We start from the raw sequence: 26,981 nt of genomic DNA, 5'->3' as shown, positions 1-26,981 counted from the left end.
CATAAATCCGAAGTCGTAAGGACTGTACTAATTTTGGTGACGAACGTCACTGCTGAGACACCGTATCGATCACACTTCAGAATGAGCGAGGCGAAGTTGTTAGACCTGTAATCTAGTCATAGTTACTGACAGCTCTCGAAGCATTGTAAATAGTATCCGCTGATATCAGAGAATTATTTCCTCGTTTCCCTTGTTGTGGACTTTAATTGCGAGTACTATGAATCTCGCACAGACACAAGCATAGGATGCGGATCTGAGTAAACACAGTGTTCTAATGAGTGTGTGCGTCGTTTATGCGGGTAGTTTACCCGCTTTCCAATCAGTAGTATCTGTTCATGTATTTGCTTGTAGCGGATCGAACGAGCAGAAGCCGAGTGGTAAATGGTAAGACACTGGTTGGTGTATCTGATGATGGCTGTAGGCCGAAACTTGTTATTAATTGAAACTAACTAAATTATACATCTGCTCAAGATTGAAATTGGAGTTTCATTTGTTGAGGAAACTATAGCCATCATTTCGTTACACTCGCCGTTTAAACGACACTCGTTTAGTTCAAAAAATGGTTCAAATGGCTGTAAGCAATATGGGACTTAACATCTGAGGTCATCAGTCTCCTGGATTTAGAACTACTTGAACCTAACTAACCTAAGGACATCACACACATCCATATCCGACGCAGGATTTGAAAATGGCTCTGAGCACTATGGGACTCAACTGCTGTGGTCATTAGTCCCCTAGAACTTAGAACTACTTAAACCTAACTAACCTAAGGATATCACACACATCCATGCCCGAGGCAGGATTCGAACCTGCGACCGTAGCAGTCGCACGGTTCCGGACTGCGCGCCTAGAACCGCGAGACCACCGCGGCCGTCGGACTGATGACCTCAGATGTTAAGTGTCATAGTGCTTAGAGCCATTTGAACGTAACTAACCTAAGAACATCACACACATCCATGCCCGAGGCAGGATTCGAACCTGCCAACATAGCAGTAGCGCTGTTCCAAACTGAAGCTCCTAGAACCGCTCGTCCACAACGGCAGGCCAAAAACCTAAGCTGGCAGTGACAGGAAATCCGAAAATTGAAGATAACGAAAGGTGGGAAACTTAAAAACAAACTTCAAAAAAAGTTTATGACAGGAAATTTAAAAATGCAAGACACCAGTGGCGGGAAATTTAGAAATCCAAGATGGCGGCAAAGGGAAGTTTAAGAATCCAACTAGCCCAATTGTGCTTTGTAACGCCTCCCCTCTCAAAATACCACCCTTCCACTTCCCCCTTTCCACTCCCCCCCTCACTGCACCAACCAATCACAACATATTATTTTAGTGGCCGTGAAAATGAAACAGCCAATCACAATGTAGCTGCGAAATTATCAAAACTTTACTTGCATTTCGTAAAAATGGTGCCAATATTTCAGCATTAAAAAAAAAAAAAGAAAAACGAAGCTATACTAAGCTCAACCGAATTTCATAAAAATGGTGCACTTTTCAACGATATTTACCTCTGACTTGGTACCATATGGTGTCATGTTGAAAATTATTTGTCAATACTACAATATTTCTATGTCGTAAAAGATACATAAGTTTCACTTGAATTGGGGTCTTGTTCATAGGCATTTGCCTCTGAACTATGTAAACTGGCGCCATCACACACCCACACACACGTTCACACTCACTCACACACACACACACACACACACACACACACACACACAAACATGTAACGTTCATCTCAATTCCGTAAAATGACGCCATTTTCAATGATATTTAGCAATACTGAACTTTTTTCTAGAAGGAAATTACGTAAGTTTTACTTGATTTGCGTGAAAAGAGCACCATATTGAAAACTATTTACCAGTAATCAGCATTTACAATAATTACGTAAGATTCACGTGAACTGCGTAAAAGTGGCGCCATGTTAAAAAACATATTGCCAATACCGTAGTACTTCCATGAAAATTATGTAATTGAGTAAAAATGGCGTCATGGTCAAAACTTACTAAGTTGCACGTGAATTACGTATATTGGCACCATTCAGCCCGTGGATGCATACACACACACACACACACACACACACACACACACACACACAGCTGAGAATATAGTTTCCACCGAAGTGCACACTGAATGCTGGAGAGAGAGAGAGAGAGAGACATTGGGCTAATGCGAATGTGAGCTCCTCATATCAGCGGTGGTTTTATTGTGCTAAACATTCAACATTAATCATGTACAACTTTTATGGATGAAGCCGAAAAACCCTAATTATTTTGTTTTTAATAATTATGTACACATTCATGCAACCGATATGGATACCTATTTACTTTTTTTCTGAAGAACTAGTTTTCCTTGTAAATCTATGTTGTACAATGATATAATATTGTATCTGTCTTGTGTGATATACAGGGTGTAAATTTTAATTTGACAAACAAGAATAACTCGACAAATAAGCTTCACACAAAAAATTTGAAAACTTGACTATTTTCGCGGGGGAACTGCTGGTGCTTATAATAGCCCGCCACACCAGCCCCCTGGGGTGAGGTGGGAGACAACTTTAAAATTTCAAATGGGAACCCCAATTTTTTATTGCAGAATCAGATTCTACATAAAAAACTACGTACATTTAATCTTAAACATTTGTTTCGATTCTTGGTAGTTGGCATTGTAATTCAAGCAAATCCTTGTTCTCATTTTTGCGTGGGAAATGGTTACGGATAAATAAAAAATGCTTATTTACTTCGTAAATTTTGATTCACTAAAACTAAAACTCTCCCTCTCTCCCCATAGGGTGTGGTTTCAGAAAGAGGAATTAGTTTTATAAATGTTGACCCAAACAAAACTTATCCGAATTTGCGGAAAAAATTAATATGTGGGTCAACATTTGTAAAACTCTTAATTCTTCTCTCTCAAACCCCACCCTATGGGGAGAGAGGGAGAGTTTTAATTTTAGCGAATCAAAATTTACGAAGTTTATCCGTAACCATTTTCGACGCAAAAATGAGAACATGGATTTCCTTGAATTACAGCGCCGACTACCAAGAATCAAAACAAATGTTTAAGACAAACCGTACGCAGTTTTTTATGTAGAATCTGATTCTGTAATAAAAATGGGGGTTCCCATTTGAAATTTGAAATTTGCCTCCCGCCCCATCCCCAGGGGGCTGCGGTGGCGGGCTAATTTTAGCACCAGCAGATTTCCCCCTCGAAACTATCAACTTTGGATTCTATACATTTTTTCGTGTGAAGCTTATTTTTCGAGTTATTCTGGTTTGTCAACTTAAAATTTACACCCTGTATATGTGGTTAACATCAGCAAAGTGGATATAGAAAAGAATTAGTAGTAAATAAATAATAAATTAAACTGTCAACCTTGATGCTGAATATTTACTACATGACCAACGAGGATTCAATAAACGATGAACAGTTTTCCTTTCACTGTTTTGTTGGGTTATAAGCGAAAAAAGTTTAGAAATGGTTTGATATTGTGTGTAAAGTTTCTTGGCAGTCCCTATGGGCACTGATTATCAAACACAGGATGAGCATAATCTGAGTACTTTGCGCTTCGTTTTAAGAAAAGTCTTTTCACGCATCTCGGTGATTACGACGTTTTATCTCCTGACTTATAGGTCATACAATAATATAAATTTACAGGTACAATCAGTGATAGCTGTGGGTACAGCCTGAAAATTGTTACGAACAGAGTCATTGGTAGGTCAGTAATAAATTAAAATATCATGGCTTACGCTAAAATTTTGCTGTGTGAACAGCGGAAATGTAGTAGGCGGTAAATTTTCCAACTTTCATAATTTTTCAGGAGGTTTCAGCGAGAAACAGATTAGGAAAGGTTTGGAATTATGCGTGCAGTCGCAAAGTGCTTTCATTCTCAAATACTGAATGAAATAGTCTCGATAATCTGTGTTCTGTGAGTTACGCTGGCTCAAGAGATGTTCACAGTTTCTAACTTCAACTTACTGTGTTATAGTTTTAGCGTGAGTTTATACCTTTAAATGAGTAGATTATGACAGCGTTTAAATTATTTTAATTCGATCGTTAATTGCGTGAATACTGAAAACCAAATCTTTGTTCTCCCGGGAAGCCATCAGATAAGCAACCTGTAGCACATTGCTTGAATAAGCTATCGGTATAGTTGTATAATAATATAGATAATTTCAAGAAAACTGTATTTTTCCTTTGCGGTAGAGGTGCATTTTTCTCCGTTAAAAATGTGTTATTGAGGAATGTTTCATCTATTGATGTTGTTGTTTATGAATAGTGTAGGCGTTTTCAGTTTCCATGTATTGCAAAACGTAAATCGGATTTACATGTTTGAGCCCATTTGTAGAAGGACACTCACTGGAAAAATGTTAAAGTCCTCATACAAACATGAAAACAAAGTAAATAACGAAATAAAGATGAAGCAGACAGAAAAGCATGCAGTCCATCACTATAGTATGAATCACAGTCTAATACGTGTAGTCACGGCACTCTCTCTGGTGCAAAAGTTGTTACCGTTTGACAACTGGAGCGACACTAGCGCTCCAAGCGGAGCGAAAGCTGATAGTAAAAAGCGTCGTATGGATAATGTTTGCTTTCAATTATTTTCTACTTAATTTTTGTGCTCCATGTATTAATAACTTACTAAGTTATCGTCAAATACATCTGAAAACAGCCGAATAAAACTGATTCACTGACATAAGCTACAGCTTATTCATGATCAACTGCATCCGAATATGTGTTTATTTGCAGCTTATTCCGCTGAAAGCAAGAGAATATCAACACACGCTTCATTAATGAGTAGCACGTATTTCAATTGTTATCTATTCCTATCGTCGTAGGTGCTTCCCTAGCCGCTTAGAAATTTTTAGGGAGTCTAATGATTCACCCATTCGTACACTACTACTTTGTAATGCACGAATATTTTTGAAGTGTGATTACTTTTATTTCAAAAGGGCATGTGTTGAAGAACCTTGCGGTTGGTGGCTCAGATATAACAACAGTCGTGGAATTGGTTTATTCTATCTTGGGAAACAGTTTTATTGCCTTTGACAAGTTATCATCACGTCTGCGCAGTTTTCCCTTGAGCTACATTTGTGGTGGCTTATTTGACACGTTAAAAAATGTAGGTATTATATTGCATATACACCACTGGCCATTAAAATTGCTACACCACGAAGATGACGTGCTGCAGACGCGAAATTTAACCTACAGGAAGAAGATGCTGTGACATGCAAATGATTAGTTTTTCAGAGCATTCACACACGGCTGGCGCCGGTGGCGACACATACAGCGTGCTGACATGAGGAAAGTTTGCAACCGATTTCTCATACACAAACAGCAGTTGACCGGCGTTGCCTGGTGAAACGTTGTTGTGATGCCTCGTGTAAGGAGGCGAAATGCGTACCATCACGTTTCCGACTTTGATAAAGGTCGGATTGTAGCCTATCGCGATTGCGATTTATCGTATCGCGACATTGCTGCTCACGTTGGTCGAGATCCATTGACCGTTAGCAGAATATGGAATCGGTGGGTTCAGGAGGGTAATGCGGAACGCCGTGCCGGATCCCAACGGCCTCGTATCACTAGCAGTCGAGATGACAGGCATGTTATCCGCATGGGGGCCTTTGCAAGACAACAACCATCTGCACGAATAATTCGACGACGTTTGCAGCAGCATGGACTATCAGCTCGGAAACCATGGCTGCGGTTACCCTTGACGCTAGATCACAGACAGGAGCGCCTGCGATGGTGTACTCAACGACGAACCTGGGTGCACGAATGGCAAAACGTCATTTTTCGGATGAATCCAGGTTCTGTTTACAGCATCATGATGGTCGCATACGTGTTTGGCGACATCGCGATCAATGCACATTGGAAGCGTGTATTCGTCATCGCCATACTTGCGTATCACCCGGCGTGATGGTTGGGGTGCCATTGGTTACACGTCTCGGTCACCTCTTGTTCGCACTGACGGCACTTTGAACAGTCGACGTTACATTTCAGATGTGTTACGACCCTTCATTCGATCCCTGCGATACCCTAGATTTCAGCAGGATAATGCACGACCGCATGTTGCAGGTCCAGTACGGGCCTTTCTGGATACAGAAAATGTTCGACTGTTGCCCTGGCCAGCACATTCCCCAGATCTCTCACTAATTGAAAACGTTTGGTCAATGGTGGCCGAGCAACTGGCTCGTCACAATACGCCAGACACTGCTCTTGATGAACTGTGGTATCGTGTTGAAGCTGCATGGGCAGCTGTACCTGTACACGCCATCCAAGCTCTGTTTGACTCAATGCCGAGGCGCATCAAGGCCGTTATTACGGCCAGAGGTGGTTGTTCTGGGTACTGACTTTTCAGGATCTATGCACCCAAATTGCGTGAAAATGTAATCACATGTCAGATCTAGTATAATATATTTGTGGAATGAATACCCGTTTATCATCTGCATTTCTTCTTGGTGAAGCAATGTTAATGGCCAGTAGTGTAGATTTCTTACGTTCCAAATTGTCTGATTTGGCTGAAAGTAGAGGGAACAAAACTCTGCTTTGTTGGATAGATAAACGACATCTTTCTGCAAAATGTCAGGTCTTCTAGTGTTTCGTTATTTTGTTATTACAGGAAAACAACAAATGTCTGTGCGTTACAAGAAAACCGTAAATAAACTGTCTTCTAATGTACCGATACGTATCTGCCGGGGTCCCTAGGAAGCTAAATAATGATAAAAGTGGTATTATTTTTAGTTATTGTCGATTTTTGTGGCACTGGATCACTCCATATTGTAAAATCTGTGTTACAAATCCATATAACCGTTGTAAACTCACTCATCCGATATCGTGTTAAGAAGTGTTCCTTGCTGGCCGCTTGGGGCGCTACTATCTCTGTGGATAATAAAAATGAGACGCAGTCGGTTGGTTAGTTTATTTAGGATAGGGGACCAAACAGAGGTCATCGGTTCCATCGGATTAGGGAAGGGTGGGGAAGAAAGCCTGCAGTGCCCTTTCAAAGGAACCATCCCGGCTTTTGCCTAAAGTGATTTAGGGAAATCACGGAAAACCTTCTTCAGGATGGCCGGACGCAGGTGTAAACCGTCGTAGTCCTGAATGGGAGAGGCAGTGCCGCAACTGTAATGTTAGACTGTGGTATGAACTGGCTCTGGGAGAACAGTGTTGCAAAGCAGAATAGTAATTAAATGCAGGAAAAAAGAATTGTTGGAACCGGCTGAGAGGACACTAAGTGGAACACGTCCGCCAGGCAAGCAAACGTGGCTTAACCAGTGTCAACACTGGGAGTGCTGAAGTACAAACAGAGAGGGAGTGTATTGCCTCATAGTTTGCGAGCGAAGACACCAGGAAATCATGATTCAGCACTTAGTGCCGACCAGACACAACGCTCCACTCCAAGTGGGATAGATGCAGCACCTTCACATAGGAATGACGCAAGAACTCTTTCGAGGCTGCAAACTTTGCACAAAGGGACGATCTGAATCCCTGAAATTAAACATTAAGCCAGCCAAGACCGTTGACAGGCTCAGAAAATGGGAGCACATTCGGCACCTACACTCCTGGAAATTGAAATAACAACACCGTGAATTCATTGTCCCAGGAAGGGGAAACTTTATTGACACATTCCTGGGGTCAGATACATCACATGATCACACTGACAGAACCACAGGCACATAGACACAGGCAACAGAGCATGCACAATGTCGGCACTAGTACAGTGTATATCCACCTTTCGCAGCAATGCAGGCTGCTATTCTCCCATGGAGACGATCGTAGAGATGCTGGATGTAGTCCTGTGGAACGGCTTGCCATGCAATTTCCACCTGGCGCCTCAGTTGGACCAGCGTTCGTGCTGGACGTGCAGACCGCGTGAGACGACGCTTCATCCAGTCCCAAACATGCTCAATGGGGGACAGATCCGGAGATCTTGCTGGCCAGGGTAGTTGACTTACACCTTCTAGAGCACGTTGGGTGGCACGGGATACATGCGGACGTGCATTGTCCTGTTGGAACAGCAAGTTCCCTTGCCGGTCTAGGAATGGTAGAACGATGGGTTCGATGACGGTTTGGATGTACCGTGCACTATTCAGTGTCCCCTCGACGATCACCAGTGGTGTACGGCCAGTGTAGGAGATCGCTCCCCACACCATGATGCCGGGTGTTGGCCCTGTGTGCCTCGGTCGTATGCAGTCCTGATTGTGGCGCTCACCTGCACGGCGCCAAACACGCATACGACCATCATTGGCACCAAGGCAGAAGCGACTCTCATCGATGAAGACGACACGTCTCCATTCGTCCCTCCATTCACGCCTGTCGCGACACCACTGGAGGCGGGCTGCACGATGTTGGGGCGTGAGCGGAAGACGGCCTAACGGTGTGCGGGACCGTAGCCCAGCTTCATGGAGACGGTTGCGAATGGTCCTCGCCGATACCCCAGGAGCAACAGTGTCCCTAATTTGCTGGGAAGTGGCGGTGCGGTCCCCTACGGCACTGCGTACGATCCTACGGTCTTGGCGTGCATCCGTGCGTCGCTGCGGTCCGGTCCCAGGTCGACGGGCACGTGCACCTTCCGCCGACCACTGGCGACAACATCGATGTACTGTGGAGACCTCACGCCCCACGTGTTGAGCAATTCGGCGGTACGTCCACCCGGCCTCCCGCATGCCCACTATACGCCCTCGCTCAAAGTCCGTCAACTGCACATACGGTTCACGTCCACGCTGTCGCGGCATGCTACCAGTGTTAAAGACTGCGATGGAGCTCCGTATGCCACGGCAAACTGGCTGACACTGACGGCGGCGGTGCACAAATGCTGCGCAGCTAGCGCCATTCGACGGCCAACACCGCGGTTCCTGGTGTGTCCGCTGTGCCGTGCGTGTGATCATTGCTTGTACAGCCCTCTCGCAGTGTCCGGAGCAAGTATGGTGGGTCTGACACACCGGTGTCAATGTGTTCTTTTTTCCATTTCCAGGAGTGTATATGGAGTGAGAATAACGTCATCGACAGCTATAAAAACGCCGCCTTCATTCTACTCTGAGTAAGATCATTCCGTCTGCATCACGAATACCGATGGAAGGCCAGCTCTACTAGCTGCAGAGTGCCCTGGCGTATATAACGAAGTGTCTACTTCTGTATTTTCCTTCTTCAAGCTGCGTTATAAGTACTAGAACATGCCATCTTATTACTTTATGCAGGCCGTATTGCTCCACACAGACATCATGGCCAGTACCCATGGCCGCCACTGCGCAGCAAAATTGTGCCACGCAGTTGAGGCCAAGGCACTTCGCCCATGGAGCACCGCGTGGAGGAAGGGCTACGTGGAGTTCTTTTGTCTGCGCTTTGGTGTTAACTTTCATTTACTTACAGCAATTACACTTATTTTTTAAGGAAAATACAGGATCTAGGAAGTCGTAAGTTATAAATTTATGGTACAATTTAAGAAAAGAATAAAAGAAGAAGGAAGGAGCAAGAATAGATATGCTTTCACCGACACCACCTGGCGGAGTGGACCTGGTGCTGAACTTGGAGTCCAGCGTCCCTGCACGGCGCTACCCGGTTTAGTAACTATCCACATGGACATCCTTTTTCGGGAAAAGTCGATTTGTTCAGTGCATGTGGATCTAATCAGTGTCGACGTTGCTTGTTAGAGTGCTGTGGCCGGCCGTGGTGGCCGAGCGGTTCTAGGCACTTCAGTCCGGAACAGCGCGAATGTTACGGTCGCAGGTTCGAATCCTGCACGGGCATGGATGTGTGTGATGTCCTTAGGTTAGTTAGGTTTGAGTAGTTCTAAGTTCTAGGGGACTGATGACCTCAGATGTTAACTATCATAGCGCTCAGAGCCATTTGAACCATTTGGCGAGCGCTGCGAGGTTACATAACAGCCATATTTATGTTATTTAGTAAACAAATTCTGCATGGCTTTGGAACAATATCATGTCTCAATGTAATGTAATTAAGTTATATGCTGTTCCTGCTTAGCCGTAGGAGAAATAAGAAGCCGCCACTAATCTATTATTAATTTCGTAAAAAAATTCTTTATAGAATAAATACAGAACTTTTCTAACTAGTGGATCCATGAATTTTGTAAAATTGCGTAATATGCATGATCTGTTGCTGCTGTGTATTTACACTGTTTGTTTTTGCTTGCTTACTTTATAAAATATTTACGTTCCTTTCTATTACATTTACAACGATTTGCTCGTTTATCTTCAGCCAGTATGTTGCATCCAGGAATCTGATGGTTATACCGATCGGGTATATTCCCAGCACCACAGTGAAGTGTCTGCAGCCGCCGCCACCTTGGCGTCCAGTGCTACAAGTCTGCAGACGTCTTGATGTAGAGGCGGCTTTAACTCTTCGAGCTGCACTCCTTCCAGTCACAACGGGAACTGACTGAAGATGAGGGCCGGGCCGATCTTCCGTGAATGAAGAACTGATCTGCCCAACTGTGTGCTGTCCAACCTGGCAGCAGGGCGCTTGGGCCGCCGCTCCTGAGCAGTACGAGTACCGCCTTGGGCTGTCGGCACACGGACCGTGCATCAGAACGTTGAGCGTTGAGTGTGCCTAGTTTCTGATGTAATAGCGTGGAATAGCAAGTTCGGGAGTCTTTCATGTCAGGTATTCTGAGCGTTAACCAATGAGATGGCACAACGCCACCTACGTCACATACACGCCATCTCCCTTCAGTACAGAGTTGTGAAGCGCCATAGTGTCATTCATTTCAAGATTATGTATGTATGCCGTCACTGGAAAACCCGTTGTAAACTGTGCGATTCGTTCCAATACAATAATGAGAAACATCATATTCAGCCGGCACGGTAACTCAGCGTGTTCGGTCAGAGGGTTAGCTGCCCTCTGTAATAAAAAGAACTGAGTTAATGGATCAACGTCGAACTGAAACGGGTGTCTTGCGACGTCCGCACCGAGCAGATGCAACGAAAACGAACAAAATGAGATGAAAAGAAGCGTAGTGAGTAGCGTCACTGTTACATACAAAGATTGTAACCTACGTCGCTGTTTCGCGTCCCGGAACTTTCAACATTTTTTCCCTGACATTTGCGTTTTTATAAGGTTCCGATACTTTCTTATTAGTTTAATGTAAGTATGTACTGTAATATTTGATGTTATGTAAATATAAGTTCACCTTCTTCCGAGGGGTGAGTGTGTTCTAGTGGCTTAATCTACAGGACAGCTTGCGCTACTTGTATAAAGATATTTTGCTCCTTTTTCTTTTACGCTTCGTAATTCACATGTTGCAAATATTCTGCCACTGGGTAGGAACAGTGATCAAGTAAGACTGACCTTGGGGTTTTACAAAAACGTGGGAATGATGAAATAATGTTTATCTTATGTGGAGTTTGGCAACGGCCTTGCCGCAGTTGATACACCGGTTCCCGTGAGATCACCGAAGTTAAGCGCTGTCGGGCGTGGCTGGTACTTGGATGGGTGACCATCCAGCTGCCATGAGCTGTTGCCATTTTTCGGGGTGCACTCAGCCTCGTGATGCCAATTGAGGAGCTACTCGACCGAATAGTAGCGGCTCCGGTCATAGAAAACCATCATAACGACCGGGAGAGCGGTGTGCTGACCCCACGCCCCTCCTATCCGCATCCTCAACTGAGGATGAAACGGCGGTCGGATGGTCCCGATGGGCCACTTGTGGCCTGAAGACGGAGTGCTTTTTTTATGTGGGGATTGCAAATTTGTATCGCACTGTTTGTAATGGAACTTTTATATGCCTGTGTCCTTATTGTTTGGACATGGTACTTTTCTTTTCGTGGACGATGGAGGAAATGTGCGTTTTAATAGAGCTAACGTGGGAATTTTACCCGTGACCGTGTAGTAAACAGCGTGATTTACGAACTAGAAACATCCCGCAGCTGCCGCTGGAGTGCGTTGCGATCGCGTTTACCACGTTGGGGCCCATGTACCGTATGCACAAGTCGCATCATTTCTGAGCGTTCAGTAGCACGTTGAACTTGGCACGCTCAACGTTGACGTTCGATAGCACGGTCCGTGTGCCGACGGCTTTACCGCCTGTATGCTGGAACCACCTCTCAGGCTGTCCTTTGTGTCGCTGTTGGTTCTTGTGTCTACATGCCATCTTGGCGACTGACAACAGGGACGTGCAGATTTCTGGGGCCGGGCCGAAGCGCAGCTTCACTCGAAGAGGGCACTGAGACTCCCACAGGCGTCCACAGCCACTGCCGGGCTACACCGACGGAACGGTCGCCGGGTCCTCCAACGACGGGGCCGCAGCACTGACCCCTGACGGCGCCAGAGTCTGTGCCTGCGAATTCCTTTCCGGCCGCTGACGTACTACTGTGCGCCTTCGTGCAACACGGACTCAGCACGGCCGCTGCTAGGCAGTGTCGGGAAGAAGACAGAGTGCAAGATCCCCTCGCTTCTAAGCTGATACTGTTATTACTCAGTTTAGCCGCGAGTCCGTAGAGGGTGGTATATGTGACGTACAGTATAACTGGTCAGCATTTCCGCCCGGAATTTGTGGGTTAAGTCGGACCTTCCTTGATTCGCCTTGGTCGGTCGTGTCGTCGGATTTCCTCCTACCTGTGGGCGGTGCAGCTCTCTTAAGTGTCGAGCCATGCAGATTCTTCATTGGCGCATTGGATGTTTCTGTCGGTGGAAGCTAATTATCTGAAATTGCTGTCGATCAACTATTTACTCGAAATTAACATTCAGAATGCCGTAATATCACTTTAATTCCTATTAGATCAATAATGAAACACTCATGTCACAAGCTACTCGTAACCGAGAGCATGGCTACCATCGAACAAGACACGAAGAGCTCTTAACACCGACTGCCGACTTTGGCGCGCAGTCCGTATCTCTTACTAGTTTCGTCACAGTCCGTGGATTTCCGATCAAGTTCGTACTTACTAAGATATGCATTTGTTAATGAACGGGTGTGAATTTTAACGAGGCAAAATTATGATAAATAGTTTTAAACATCCAGAGGCTCTTCCTAGTATTCATGTTGTGGTGTCACCGCCAGACACCACACTTGCTAGGTGGTAGCCTTTAAATCGACCGCGGTCCATTAGTATACGTCGGACCCGCGTGTCGCCTTTGTCAGTGATTGCAGACCGAGCGCCGCCATACGGCAGGTCTAGAGAGACGTCCTAGCACTCGCCCCAGTTGTACAGCCGACTTTGCTAGCGATGCTACACTGACAAATACGCTCTCATTTGCCGAGACGATAGTTAGCATAGCCTTCAGCTACGTCATTTGCTACGACCTAGCAAGGCGCCATTACCAATTACTATTGATGCTGTAAAACATGTACTGTCAAGAGCGATGTTCACCAATTATGGATTAAAGTTAAGTATTCCAGCAGCAACGTACCTTATTGGCTATATTAATTACATTGTCCTGTTCCAGACCTCACGCCAGTTTGCGTGAGCTTAAACGCGTGCATTTCGGCCTCCTCTAGCTACACGGTGTTGGCTCCTCTGCCAACACATCACATGTTGTCATAAATGACTTTAATTATTAAATGTAAATAAACAAAATAGGTGACTGGCGCCAAGATGGCGGTACTTCCCGTCATGTACATTTCCCAGGCTGACACTTGTTGCTAAGGTCCAGCTCCGAGCCCCACCCCACTACGCGCGACATATGGTCGCTTCGTCACCTAGCCAGCCAGCGTGGGAAATGCTCTCCGACTCATGGCCGGCTACGGACTACAGCACTTCCTAACTGTCGTGAATACATCAATAAGAGACAATAATTTATTAAAACTGGCAAAAATGTCTTCCTCACGTAAGAGGCACCTTACAAGAGCGAAGGTAAAATTCTTGCTAATAAACAATTGTTAACTGAATGATGTTTCATCAGCGCCCCGGCGCTCCACTGGATTCCACCATCGCACTTCCGCGCCTCTGCCCTATATCCACGTAGGAGACGGCGTCTGGCAGGCTCCTACAGTAGGTTAGATTTCTGATGATACAGGTGACAGCGTCGTAGCCCTACCAACGTCATCGTCGTAACTTTCATCTAGAGAATTGTTGACGTTGAGGTTAATTTCCTTTTCGTTGACCGTTTGCGTGGAAGCCAACATTTGAAATGTATTGTGGAATGTAGGTAATACTGGGAAAGTGTTCATCAGTGACAAGGATATCGTCTGGTGTGCCCAAGGGGTAGTGTGACAGGAGCGCTGTTGGTCCCTAAGGACATAAATGATTTGGCGTATAGGGTAGGCAGCAATATGCGGTTGTTTGCTGATGATGCGGTGGTTGAAAAGAGTCTTCTGGGGCACACATGTATGTGGCACCCGGCTATGATAAGGATATTGATGTAAACCAAACTGAAACTATGATATTATAAACGATGTATTCAGCCGTGGTAAAAATTGCTGTTTTGAAGAGCGAGCCACAGCGCGTAGTGTGAAGCAGTCGCCCTCCGTTTCTGGCGGTGATGCCGCTGTGGCAATCGTAGCTTTAGTGTCTCCCTTTGATGAGAAAGGTTGCGTGTTCACGTGCATTTAAGGGGCGCTATGAGCTGGCCAGTCGGTCAGTCTGGGTCAGTCTCTCGTCCCCAGCTTGCTAGTCTGACTCTCGTCCGCATTTGTTAGGCAGTTAGTGTCTGTCTGTCGTTCGGAGTGCTAGTATGTCTGTCGTTCGGATCAACCTTTAAAGCCGGCAGAATGAGAGTCTTTCCACTCCGCCAGTAAGAGAACTCAGCGAGTGGTCGCCCGGTCGGGGCTTAGTTCCTGCATCTGAGTCTGCGCGTTTGGCCGTCAGTCTGCTCGAGTTTGCTCAGGCAATGGTCATTGGCGGTTGGAACGATCGGTTGGTCGGTCGCGCACTGAGACACAAGATGACTTGTCCGTCTTGAGCGTCGGCGCATGTGAGGCTGCCTCGTGAGTCCAGTGGGCCGCGCCGTATAGCGAGGGGAGATCGGCGCGCCTTCCTGCGTGCGTTGAAGCGGCTGGCAGCGGACGGTTCAGGAGAGCGATTTGGAAGTGCTGCGCAAGGTCTTCTCGAGAAATCGCAGTTATTAGAAGTTAAGTGATTGGTGATATGTTGTTTGATTTACTTGTTAAATTCTACTTGTTTTCTTGGTGAGGTCACCAGCCGTTTTCCTTTGGGGTCGTCCCACCATTCTTCTCCATTTGCCCACCCGCGGGAAGGTGGTTGTTTATAAATTGGGTGGTTCGTTTTTCCCTTGTGGAGTAGGGGTGGGTTAGAGCAACCTGCGGTTCGGGTTGTTCGGTAATCTCCCTATCAATCTACCGTACGTTAGTAGTTACCTCTGTCATGTTTGTCGGATTTGATGTGTTAACAATTTATTGCTTGGAATGTAACGCCCTAACACCTGAAATACGTTTTGATGTTTGGAAACTTTGATATTATTGCCTATGATCTTGAGAGGCGGTATCTGTGTGCTGTAGAGCACCTCAACTATTGTTTGGCCAAACTTGTAGAATTTTAGATAAGATTGCATTTCATGGGATTTTATTTAAATGATCATTTTAGTATATAAAGTTGCCACCCTTTCACCGTAAGACTTTTCTTAGAAGTTAAAATCAAGTTGCACCTTCGGTGGAAAGGTTAATATTTTATCTACATCTACATCTACATTCTACATCTACATCTACATTTATACTCCGCAAGCCACACAACGGTGTGTGGCGGAGGGCACTTTACGTGCCACTGTCATTACCTCCCTTTCCTGTTCCAGTTGCGTATGGTTCGGGGGAAGAACGACTGTCTGAAAGCCTCCGTACGTGCTCTAATCTCTCTAATTTTACATTCGTGATCTCCTCGGGAGGTATAAGTAGGAGGAAGCTATATATTCGATACCTCATCCAGAAACGCACCCTCTCGAAACCTGGACAGCAAGCTACACCGCGATGCAGAGCGCCTCTCTTGCAGAGTCTGCCACTTGAGTTTATTAAACATCTCCGTAACGCTATCACGGTTACCAAATAACCCTGTGACGAAATGCGCCGCTCTTCTTTGGATCTTCTCTATCTCGTCCGTCAGACCGATCTGGTACGGATCCCACACTGATGAGCAATACTCAAGTATAGGTCGAACGAGTGTTTTGTAAGCCACCTCCTTTGTTGATGGACTACATTTTCTAAGCACTCTCCCAATGAATCTCAACCTGGTACCCGCCTCACCAACAATTAATTTTATATGATCATTCCACTTCAAATCGTTCCGCACGCATACTCCCAGATATTTTACAGAAGTAACTGCTACCAGTGTTTATTCCGCTATCATATAATCATACAATAAAGGATCCTTCTTTCTATGTATTCGCAATACATTACATTTGTCTATGTTAAGGGTCAGTTGCCACTCCCTGCACCAAGTGCCTATCCGCTGCAGATCTTCCTGCATTTCGCTACAATTTTCTAATGCTGCAACTTCTCTGTATACTACAGCATCATCCGCGAAAAGCCGCATGAAACTTCCGACACTATCTACTAGGTCATTTATATATATTGTGAAAAGCAATGGTCCCATAACACTCCCCTGTGGCACGCCAGAGGTTACTTTAACGTCTGTAGACGTCTCTCCATTGATAACAACATGCTGTGTTCTGTTTGCTAAAAACTCTTCAATCCAGCCACACAGCTGGTGTGATATTCCGTAGGCTCTTACTTTGTTTATCAGACGACAGTGCGGAACGGTATCGAACGCCTTCCGGAAGTCAAGAAAAATAGCATCTACCTGGGAGCCTGTATCTAATATTTTCTGGGTCTCATGAACAAATAAAGCGAGTTGGGTCTCACACGATCGCTGTTTCCGGAATCCATGTTGATTCCTACATAGTAGATTCTGGGTTTCCAAAAACGACATGATAGTGTTTTGTACCATTTCCATGCCTCCTACTGGGTGTGGATAGTTTGTGTGCCTGTGTCAATTGCCAAGTCTTAATTTAAAGTTATCTGGTGTGTTGCAGATTTGCACCAGTGTAGTCTTTCAGAGGCTGTTATCAGCGGTCGTAATTACGTCCGTGTCAAAAGGGAGCGTCAAGGTTCCCTGACCGAAAGCTCATACAGTAAAAACTTGTTTCTTTCTGCCTCTGAATAAACTGTAACTCTGATATTTAGAGGATGCTTTCTGATTATAATTTGAAATTTGTTTCTTTTAAAAAGGCTTTTAGGCACTATTAAAGTGAATAAAATTCCCATTTGTTAAAAGGAATTTGGTTATGATTTCATCAGTTACTCCCTGGCAGCTACTTCCATGCTTATATAGTGTGATTAAATGTGTTAATGTTCTCGATGAATCGCTAGTAAATAAAATAAACTCTTAAGAATATTCTCTGAAAATAAAACCGCGGTTCATGTATGTCTCTGATAGGCTTTATAAAGCAGATCGGTGACTGTGGACGACCGCAGAGCCAAAGATACTGTTTCTGGTCTGAGACTGTAGTGTTGGAATTAGAGAGCACTGGGCACATAGTTGTAGGTGGCTGTCTGTGAGGGAAAGAGGATGGTGTAGGCAGTTTTTGTGCTCTGTGAAGCTAGCAAGTGTTAGATTAATGTAGATATGTCAGTATTGTTGAACATAGAAGCAGAAGTCTTTTTTTTTACGAGCGCGCTAGTGTAGATGAGTTGGCTGATAATTTGTAATTGTTGGGTAACCCCAGAATGTACGGAAATTGATTTGATAAAAAATGCTAGTTAGATATTTCACATAATTTGATGATTTGTGTTTATGCCCTTTTAGTGAGGTTAGATAATAATTGCTGTATAAATCTCATTGTTTGTGGACGAATTAGTAAAATGTAACGTCAGTTATCAAATGGTTTCGAGAGGAGGAACGTAACTTGCAATATAATTTTCCTAAAAAAAAATCTGTGTTAATAGTTCTCCACAATCAGTACCGCCACCCTGTCCAGGTCACATGTTTTTCAAAGAAGTTGCATTTTCTTAAATGTTTTCATTTATCAGTCAAAATAATTTCATGTGAATCTCAAAGTATTATGGCCAGCATTGCACACTTCTGAGCCTCTAGCTAGAATATTTATATTTCTTATGAGAGACCAGAATATATCGCGTTCCACTGTTGCTGCTGCAGAGGTAAGACAATTTTTTTTTATCTGTTACGTGCACAGGCACCAAAGTTACCAGTTTTGAACAGGGCCAGAGGGTTCAGTGCCTTAGAGGCTGAATGTATTTTGCAGTGACTTTATTTGTTGGTATTGGGAGTTGCATTACCCAAACAGTCCGTATAAAGTTTTTGCTATCAATAACACAGAGTAAGCTCACCACTTGCACGTAAAACACGCTATTCGATAGTTCGAGTTTAGTACCCATTCCAAAGTTCAGACATTCATTCATAAATTTATGTAAAGAAAGGTATTTATTTGTAGTGTGCACAGTCATTCATTCAACTTAATCGATACTGTATTATTTGTGAAACAAAGTTACATGGTGTACGGTAAAATGTCGAAGCTGAGTGACTGTAGGAAGATACAAAACGACTTAAACAAAACTTCCAGTTGGTGAGATGAATTTCAGCTAGCCTTAAATGTAGAAAAATGTAGGTTAATACGGGTGTGTAGGAAGGTCGAACACTAATGTTCGAATACAGTATTACTAGTGTCCTGTTTGCCACAGTCAAGTCTTTTAAATATCTGAGCGTAAAGCTGCAAAGCGATATGAGGTGTAACGAGCATTTGAGGACCGTGGTAGGGATGGTAGATGGTCGACTTCGGTTTATTGGGAGAATTTTAGAGAAGAGTGGTTCCCCTGTAAAGGAAACCGCATATAAGACGCTGGTGCAATCTATCTTTGAATATTGCTCTAGTGATTTGTATCCGTACCAGGTAAGATTAAAGGAAGACATCGAAGCAGTTCAGAGGCGGGCCGCTAGATTTGTTACCGGTAGGTTCAAACAACACGTAACTACTACGGAGATGCTTCGGGAGCTCAAATGGAAATCCTTGGAAGGAAGACGACGTTTTTTTTTTTTTCGAGAAACACTATTGCGAAAATTTAGAGAACCGGTATTTGAAGCTGATTGCCGAGCGATTCTACTGACGCCAACATACATTCCGCGTAAGGACCACGAAGATACGAGAAATTAGGGTTCATACGGAGGCATATAGACAGTCGTTTTTCCCTGGCTCTGTTTGCGGGTGGAACAGGAAAGGAAATGACAAGCAGTGGTACAGGGTACCCTCTGCCGCGTACCGCACGGTGGCTTGTGCAGTATCTATGTGGATGCAGATACAGATGTAGCATTTGAGTCGAATGTGCAGGCAGTGACAATACGATTAAAGCTGGATGTTACGTTCGCAACTGTCACTGTTTGATATGCAGTCTTCACTATTCAGCTATTTCGCGCATTAGTTAACACAGGTTTACTGAAAAGATACAACGCCGTAGCTTGTTGTCTATTGCGAACAGTGTGGTGGTTTTTGGGTGTTCAGGAAGTAATCCTTGAGGTACGCCTGAACTGACGAACCGGGTCACAGCCCGTGGCCCTGGGAATTCTGGGTCGCGTGTTTGAAGAGGCACTTGTGGTTTGACGAGCTTGGAGGAGGGTCCTATATAGAGTCTGATGGCGCGATTAGGTGCATGCGGAACGACGCCATGCAAGATGCCACTGACTGTGTGCAGGAAGAGTACACTCCCAGTACGACTTTCTTAATCATTCATAATCAGTGCGTAGCTCACGTACAACTATTGTCCTGGCTAGCTCGAGAAGTTTAATATGATTTATTTCACTGCTACTTCGAAGTATTTCTCCCATGAGGAGATGTGTTCTTTGTGCCTTTATGAGGAGGACATATCTTGTAGTTTGTTCAGAATCTATTTGTTTCGAGTCCATACAAACGGTACAAAGATTAATACCGTCGCACTTCTTATTAACGAGCATTTGTCAATGTTTTGCGGGTTGTATAGATTTTGCTTGGTTTCATTTTCCCCGCATTCCAACTCAGAACATTAATTATACTCGTGGGAAGAATGGGATTGATTTATATTCAAACATTTTTTTAAATCAATGCTTCCTTGCTATCAGTTCCCTATTCAGACGAGTTTATCACTTGCCTTCAGCAACTGGCAGATTTTTTTAAATTCTTGCTGAAATTAATATCAAAGTCAGCTGCTGTGAACGCAGTTTTTCGCGTTTCTGTGCTTCATTTTTCAGCACAAAAAGCAGGTGTTTGAGTTGACACAGCTGACAGAGTCGCAATCCTTCATTCTACTGTAAGCGTGATTATTTGATGTGACCTGTGATAAGAGACTGTGTTGACATGCCAATTGCACTGCGTGAGGCTCTTGACCCACGACGCTTTACACATTTTTGTTTATGGTAAAATGTTGGTTGCGATTACTCAGGACCACCCAAAATCGGGTTTCTGTGCTATGTGACACGCCTGGTTAAATCCGCAGGACAGAACAGGTAGTTGGAATTGTGGAAAGGGGCCAAAAACGAGCGGCTGTCCGTTACACTCGAACGTATATAACTTAATTTAGTTGCCCAAACATTACAGCGCAAATTTCCGGCCTTAACTACCGACTGAATATGTCAGACAATCTTATGGCTTAAGTGCACAAACTCTTTAATTTTTAAAACGGCTGAAGGCCCATGATTTAAAACACAACTACAATAAACTTTCAAAAGGCAGAAGGCCCAAAGCTTTATCCAGAAAAAAATTATTTTAAATGAGACTGAAGGCCCAAACACTGCGAGACTTGACAAGTAAGGAACTTTCAATTTTAAATGGCTGAAGCCCCATTATTTAAAACCCAACTAAAAGCATACAAATTCAGACCATCGGCAATAAGCCATTAAAATACACAAACAAACACCAATTAGAAGGTAGTACAGCCAGCGGCGCTCAGAAGTTTCCAGGGGTCGATCTACACTTGAAATATTAACGTTCGCTTAGGGGAGACAGGTAGTTGGCCCAACTATATCCGATCAGCCGGCAGCCCAACCAAGAGACAGTCAATGGATCCACCGACAAGACGACTTGCTTTCCACCCGACCAGTATACAAGGAACTCCAAAGCCAAAACGTAAAAGGTGTCGCCGCCCACAACCAAGTATGCATAAGCTGTCAAAACTACACACACGTGTTTGACAGCGACAACACGATGAGGAAAGGACACTGCCTGAATTTTACGTCAGCAGCCAGGGCACTTGGTGCACTTGGACTTCCAATAACCAAAATACAGCGAAACTCCACCGGATGGTGGCCAAACTTTCGCCAACTCGAACACTCGCTGTTGCTCACGGGACTACCCCCAAGAGCTAACCATGAAAACCAACGGCACAATGTGAACACACATCTGCTGCCACACGTAGAGAGAGAAAAAACCACGGAATAACTGCAATAGCCGCAGGGGGCAGAGTAACAGGCAAGGCTTAAACCAACGCATAAGCTGGGGCGAGCACGGCTCACTATGCTCATCGTAAATCGTAGTGCAAAGTAAGCATTCTCTGTCTAGATAATGTTACACGTATTTTGCAGTCACATCGCCTCGCATGTTCGATTCATGAATGTAAATATTTTAAATGAGAGGACATATATTTAATTCAGGGCGTATCCAGATTTACTTTCAACAAAATCTGTTGTCGAAGCCTAGCTGGGACCTCAAAAATATTTCGCAGCAGCTGCGCAGTGAGCAGCAGCCGCTCCTAACACTGGACGTGTTTCTCAACGCGAAGCACTCGGAGACATGCGCGCTCTGAAACGACCTGCATACATCTCACGGAACGTGCTCCTGAACGTGATTTGCGACGTCAGCAATTCCCGGTTGCATCTGGCGCGTAAATCACACGATTCTGTTCTGAAAATGGAGGCGGTTGAAAGAGTTGCGTCAGCTCTATTAGCGACTGCCGAAGAAGGGCGGAGAAAATCGCGAAGAAGATTCTGGGCTTACTGGTAGATGAAAACTGCATAGAGCTGTACAATGATATGTTGTACATACTAGAGCAAGTGATTCATTAACAGATTTGAATCTTAATCCCAATTCCGGTTTTGTATTGAATATCGTTAAAGCATAGTGTCTTAATCTCAGTTTGTGCCAGCATCCATATTCTCAATGTTACAGTGACTACCATCACTCTGAAGTATCGTACTTTATCATACAGGTTTCAAGATCTAGTAATTTATTGGAATGGACGAGCAGACTATCATTGAAGAAGATATTTACCCGTAGGATATGAATATGACTCAGCTCATAAAGCTGTGACAGGTATATATATCTTACAGAAAGTTTCATAATAGCAAAAACTTTCAGTTTGTAACTTGTCTTTACTTTCTGACAGTGGGGCAGGCACGTTAAGATTTCTAATCCGTGGGGAAACACTCCAGTCGTTGGCCTTTGCGACAGCAGATATATTGTTCATAACAAGTAAAACCAACTATTGCTTATAATACTTCCGTTCAATTGATGAGAAAGACGGAAAGAAATTGAGTGTGGCTCGGCCCCGTTACAATTCTCTTTACAACTCACGACGTTATCAAAAACGCTACAGCGACCACATTGCAGGCAGGCCTCTGTATATCCTATACGCTGTGTAAAGATTGTATGTACGTATGTAATTATTTGATTTTTAACTGAAAAATTCTGCCAAACCGGCGTGCTTTTTATACACTACTGGCTATTAAAATTGCTACACCAAGAAGAAATGCAGATCATAAACGGATATTCATTCCACAAATATATTATACTAGAACTTGCATGTGATTACATTTTCACGCAATTTGGGTGCGTAGATCCTGTGCAACCAGTACCCAGAACAACCACCTCTGGCCGTAATAACGGCCTTGATACGCCTGGTCATTGAGTCAACCAGAGCTTCGATGGCGTGTACAGGAACAGCTGCCCATGCAGCTTCAACACGATACCACAGTTCATCAAGAGTAGTGACTGGCGTATTGTGACGAGCCAGTTGCTCGGTCACCATTGACGAGACGTTTTCAATTGGTGAGAGATCTGGATTCATACGAAAAAATGACGTTTTGCCATTCTTTCACGCAGGTTCGTCGTTGAATACAACATCGCAGGTGCTCCTGTGTGTGATGCAGCGTCGAGGGCAACCGCAGCCACGGTCTCCGAGCTGATAGTCCATGCTGCTGCAAACGTAATCGAACTGTTCGTGAAGATGGTTGTTGTCTTGCAAACGTCCCCATCTGCTGACTCGGGGATCGAGACGTAGCTGCACGATCCGTTACAGCCATGCGGATAAGATGCCTGTCATCTCGACTAATCGACAGCATCTTCTTCTTGTCGGTTAAATTTCGCGCCTGTAGCACGTCCTCTTCGTAGTGCAGCAATTTTAATGGCCAGTAGTGTACATTATCATTATGCCGTAGCACTGAAACAGTATACTTTCATAGCACGCAAGTTATAGCACTAAAAACATCAAAATTTCAACTACCGACGTGTAGTTTTCTGTCTTTTATTGTATCAAATTTCAACTAAAACGAAGCGTTTTCGAAAGATCCTCAATTTGCTGAGGATTTGAAACAGCTAACGTTCATACCATATACTTTACGATAAAGAAAACCCACCAAATACGAAGTTTTTCATACAGTATGGCGGTTCCTAATTTTTGCTTGTGACGTAGAAACAGTGTCGCACCTCATTGGCAACGTTTCGCCTCACCGGGGAAAAAATATAACCTGTCAGATTGTTCATTTGACGCTCCCCCGTGCAGTGGAACGTGGAACTGCAGGCTGTGACGTCATCAGCTGCTTTTCCACGTACGTTTTCGCATTCCGTGAGAGGGCGGCTTAAGCTGCAGGAAGGGCGAGCGGCTCCCTGTTGCAGGTAGATGCAGTGAGGTAAGTGGGCGGCGCGCCGGGCTTCCCGTGTGCAGCGCCTCCCACATGCCCGCTGAGCCTGTGACTGTGAACTAGGAGAGCAGCCGCGAGCCCTTACCTGCTCCTGGGGGAGCCCTGCTGCCCGAGACACAACCACCACCTCCTCCTCCTCTTCCTGCCTCTTGCAGCTCCCACATCCCCTCAGCCGTGCCGTACAGAGCGCGCGTGCATACACATACACATACACATACGCCCACTCACACGCTCACGCATACATTACGGCGGAGTTGGATGTATGCACTATCAATTCTGCAAATTGAGGCAATTTGCTCGCATCCTCTTGCAAACATGTCCTAAAGGAGATGCTAGATTATAGAACGGCGAAGCGATGTTATCTCGCTACGTTGCTAAGGCGTGGCGCTACCATACTACAATGCTATGCGAGCAGGACGTCTTTTGCGTACAAAATCGACTGAAAGGCTTTGGACTAAACGTCAGAATACAGTGTGGTTTTTATTCCCTTGACTAATTTATTGACTTCACCTCAGAAACCTTTCCTCTGATATCCAGTCCAAGGAGTTAATTTACTTTAATACCATTTCGTGATTACAATTAATATTGGCTACTTACAAGGGGTGGCCGCCAATTGTGAAATTCAGATTCGATTCATACTGCGCATAATAAAAGCTCATGGCCAGAGGTGTAATGTGGCAAAGCACCAAGATGCACTTCTCAGCCGTTGTCGAGAAAATCGACAGTTAAAATAAACCATTGCGGTGAAATACTCTCTACGATTAATAATTTGCCACAGCGTCGTGGCGCAGCGGTAAGCGCTCGGGTTCGTAATTCGAAGGTCGACGGATCGAATCTCGCGCCATGCAATTTTTTTTATTATTAGTTTTTTGTAATTCAAATATATATATATATATATATATATATATATATATATATATATATATATCTTATGCGGCGGCTCGTTTAGGCCTATTCAACATCTGTCCTTCAAGTGTAACGAGCGAGTAACGGAGTTTATATTTCATACCTGCCACAGCGAATTTGTGTTCGTGGGGGCTCTATTCTAATTCGAACGTTTGACTTACGCTATACGTATTCGTTTCGGAATATCGTTTCTACGTCTTCCGTTAACCATACGTGGTTAATATTATGAAGAGAATTAATAACATTTGTGAAATACAACATTGTTTGCGGAAAACATGATGATGTTCGAAGTCGCCAGTTTTTCCACGACAAACGAGATTCAACAACTTATTATATGCATAATTGTTGCAACTGATTGCCAGGGATTTATATATATATATATATATATATATATATATATATATATATATATATGTGTGTGTGTGTGTGTGTGTGTGTGTGTGTGTATATACACATTTGAATTACAAAAAACAAATACTAAAAAAAAAAAAGTTGCATGGTGCGAGATTCGATCCGGCGACCTGCGGATTACAAACCACAGCGCTTACCGCTGCGCCACGACGCTGTGGCAAGTTATTAATCGTAGAGAGTATTTCACCGCAACGGTTTATTTTAACTGTCGATTTTCTCGACAACGGCTGAGAAGTGCATCTTGGTGCTTTGCCACATTACACCTCTGCTCATGAGCTTTTATTATGTGCAGTATGAATCGAATCTGAATTTCACAATTGGCGGCTTCCCATTGTTAATTAGATTTGATAACATCGAGTACAGATTTAAGTGTCAGGAAGTCGTTTCTGAAAGTATTAGTACGGAGTGTAGGCATGTATGGAAGTGAAACATGGACGATAAATAGTGTGGACAAGCAGAGAATAGAAGCTTTCGAAATGTGGTGCTACAGGAGAATGCTGAAGATTAGATGGGTAGACCACATAACTAATGAGGAGGTATTGAATAGGGGAGAAGAGGAGTTTGTGGCACAACTTCACTAGAGGAAGGGATCGTTTGGTAGGACATGTTATGAGGCATCAAGGGATCACCAATTTAGAATTGGAGGGCAGCGTGGTGGGTAAAAATCGTAGAGGGAGACCAAGAGATGAATACACTAAGCAGATTCAGAAGGATGTAGGTTGCAGTAAGTACTGGGAGATGAAGAAGTTTGCACAGCATAGAGTAACATGGAGAGCTGCATCAAACCAGTCTCAGGACTGAAGGCCACACAAACAACAACTTAATTAGAGTTAGACATACACATTAAAGTGACTCGCCTAATTCTGATATTTGTGATCAATAAAGAAAACATAAGTATTCGTATGTGAGATCCATGTAATATAGTTAAAACACACCACAACTGCTTTAATTGAAATTCTTCATTTGTATTGTCATGGTGTCTGTAGTCACTGACAAGTCGTGGGATAGATATGCACGTATACAGATGGAGGTAGTATTGCGTACACAAGGTATAAAAGGGCAGTGGGTTGGCGGATCTGTCATTCATGTGAGGAGGTTTCCGACGTGATTATGGCCGCATGATGGGAATTAACAGATTTTGAAGGCGGAATGGTAGTTGGACCTGGACGCTTGAGACATTCCATTTCGGAAATCGTTAGGGAATTCAATATTCCGAGATCCACAGAGCCAAGAGTGTGCCCAGACGTTACTTCTTACCATGGAAAAAGACCGGGAGCAGCGACGTTTGAGTAGAGTCGTCAGTGCTACGAGACAAGCAACAGTGCGCGTAATAACTGCAGAAATCAGCGTGGGACATACGACGAACGTATGGACAGAGCCGCGAAATCTGGCGTTAATGGACAGACGCGAGAAACTTTGCCAACAACACGAAATCGCCTGCAGCACCTTTCTAGGCCTCGTTACCACACAGGCTGGGCCCTTGACGACTGGAAAACCGTGGCCTGGTCAGATGAGTCGCGATTTCATTTGGTATGAGCTGGACGCTGGACGCAAATTGTCAAGAAGGCAGTGTGGAAGCTGGTGGTGGCTCCATAATGGTGTGGGCTGTATTTACATGAAACTGACCGGTGTCTTCTGGCCCAACTGGATCGATAATTGACTAGAAATGGTTATGTTCAGTTTCTTGGGGACCATTTGCAGCCATTCATGGACTTAATGTTCCCAAAAATGATGGAATTTTTATGGGTGACATGTCACCGTACCACAATTGTTCGCAATTGATCTGAACATCCTGGACAATTCGAGTGAATGATTTGGTTCAAATGGTTCAAATGGCTCTGATCACTATGGGATTTAACATCTG

The 26,981-nt window shown here is 44.2% G+C and overlaps 1 pseudogene; it reads left to right on the top strand.

Annotated features, from left to right (window-relative positions):
* Window positions 1–11,361: 11,361 nt before the first annotated feature.
* LOC126419900 (5S ribosomal RNA) lies at window positions 11,362–11,478 on the top strand (annotated as a pseudogene).
* The last annotated feature ends 15,503 nt before the right edge of the window (window positions 11,479–26,981 follow it).

The sequence above is a fragment of the Schistocerca serialis genome, chromosome 1 (assembly GCF_023864345.2).
Source record: "Schistocerca serialis cubense isolate TAMUIC-IGC-003099 chromosome 1, iqSchSeri2.2, whole genome shotgun sequence".
In the NCBI taxonomy this organism is placed as follows: Eukaryota; Metazoa; Arthropoda; class Insecta; order Orthoptera; family Acrididae; genus Schistocerca; species Schistocerca serialis.
The sequence above is the reverse complement of the archived record's forward strand: the minus strand, read 5'-3'. Positions and strand labels throughout refer to the sequence as shown.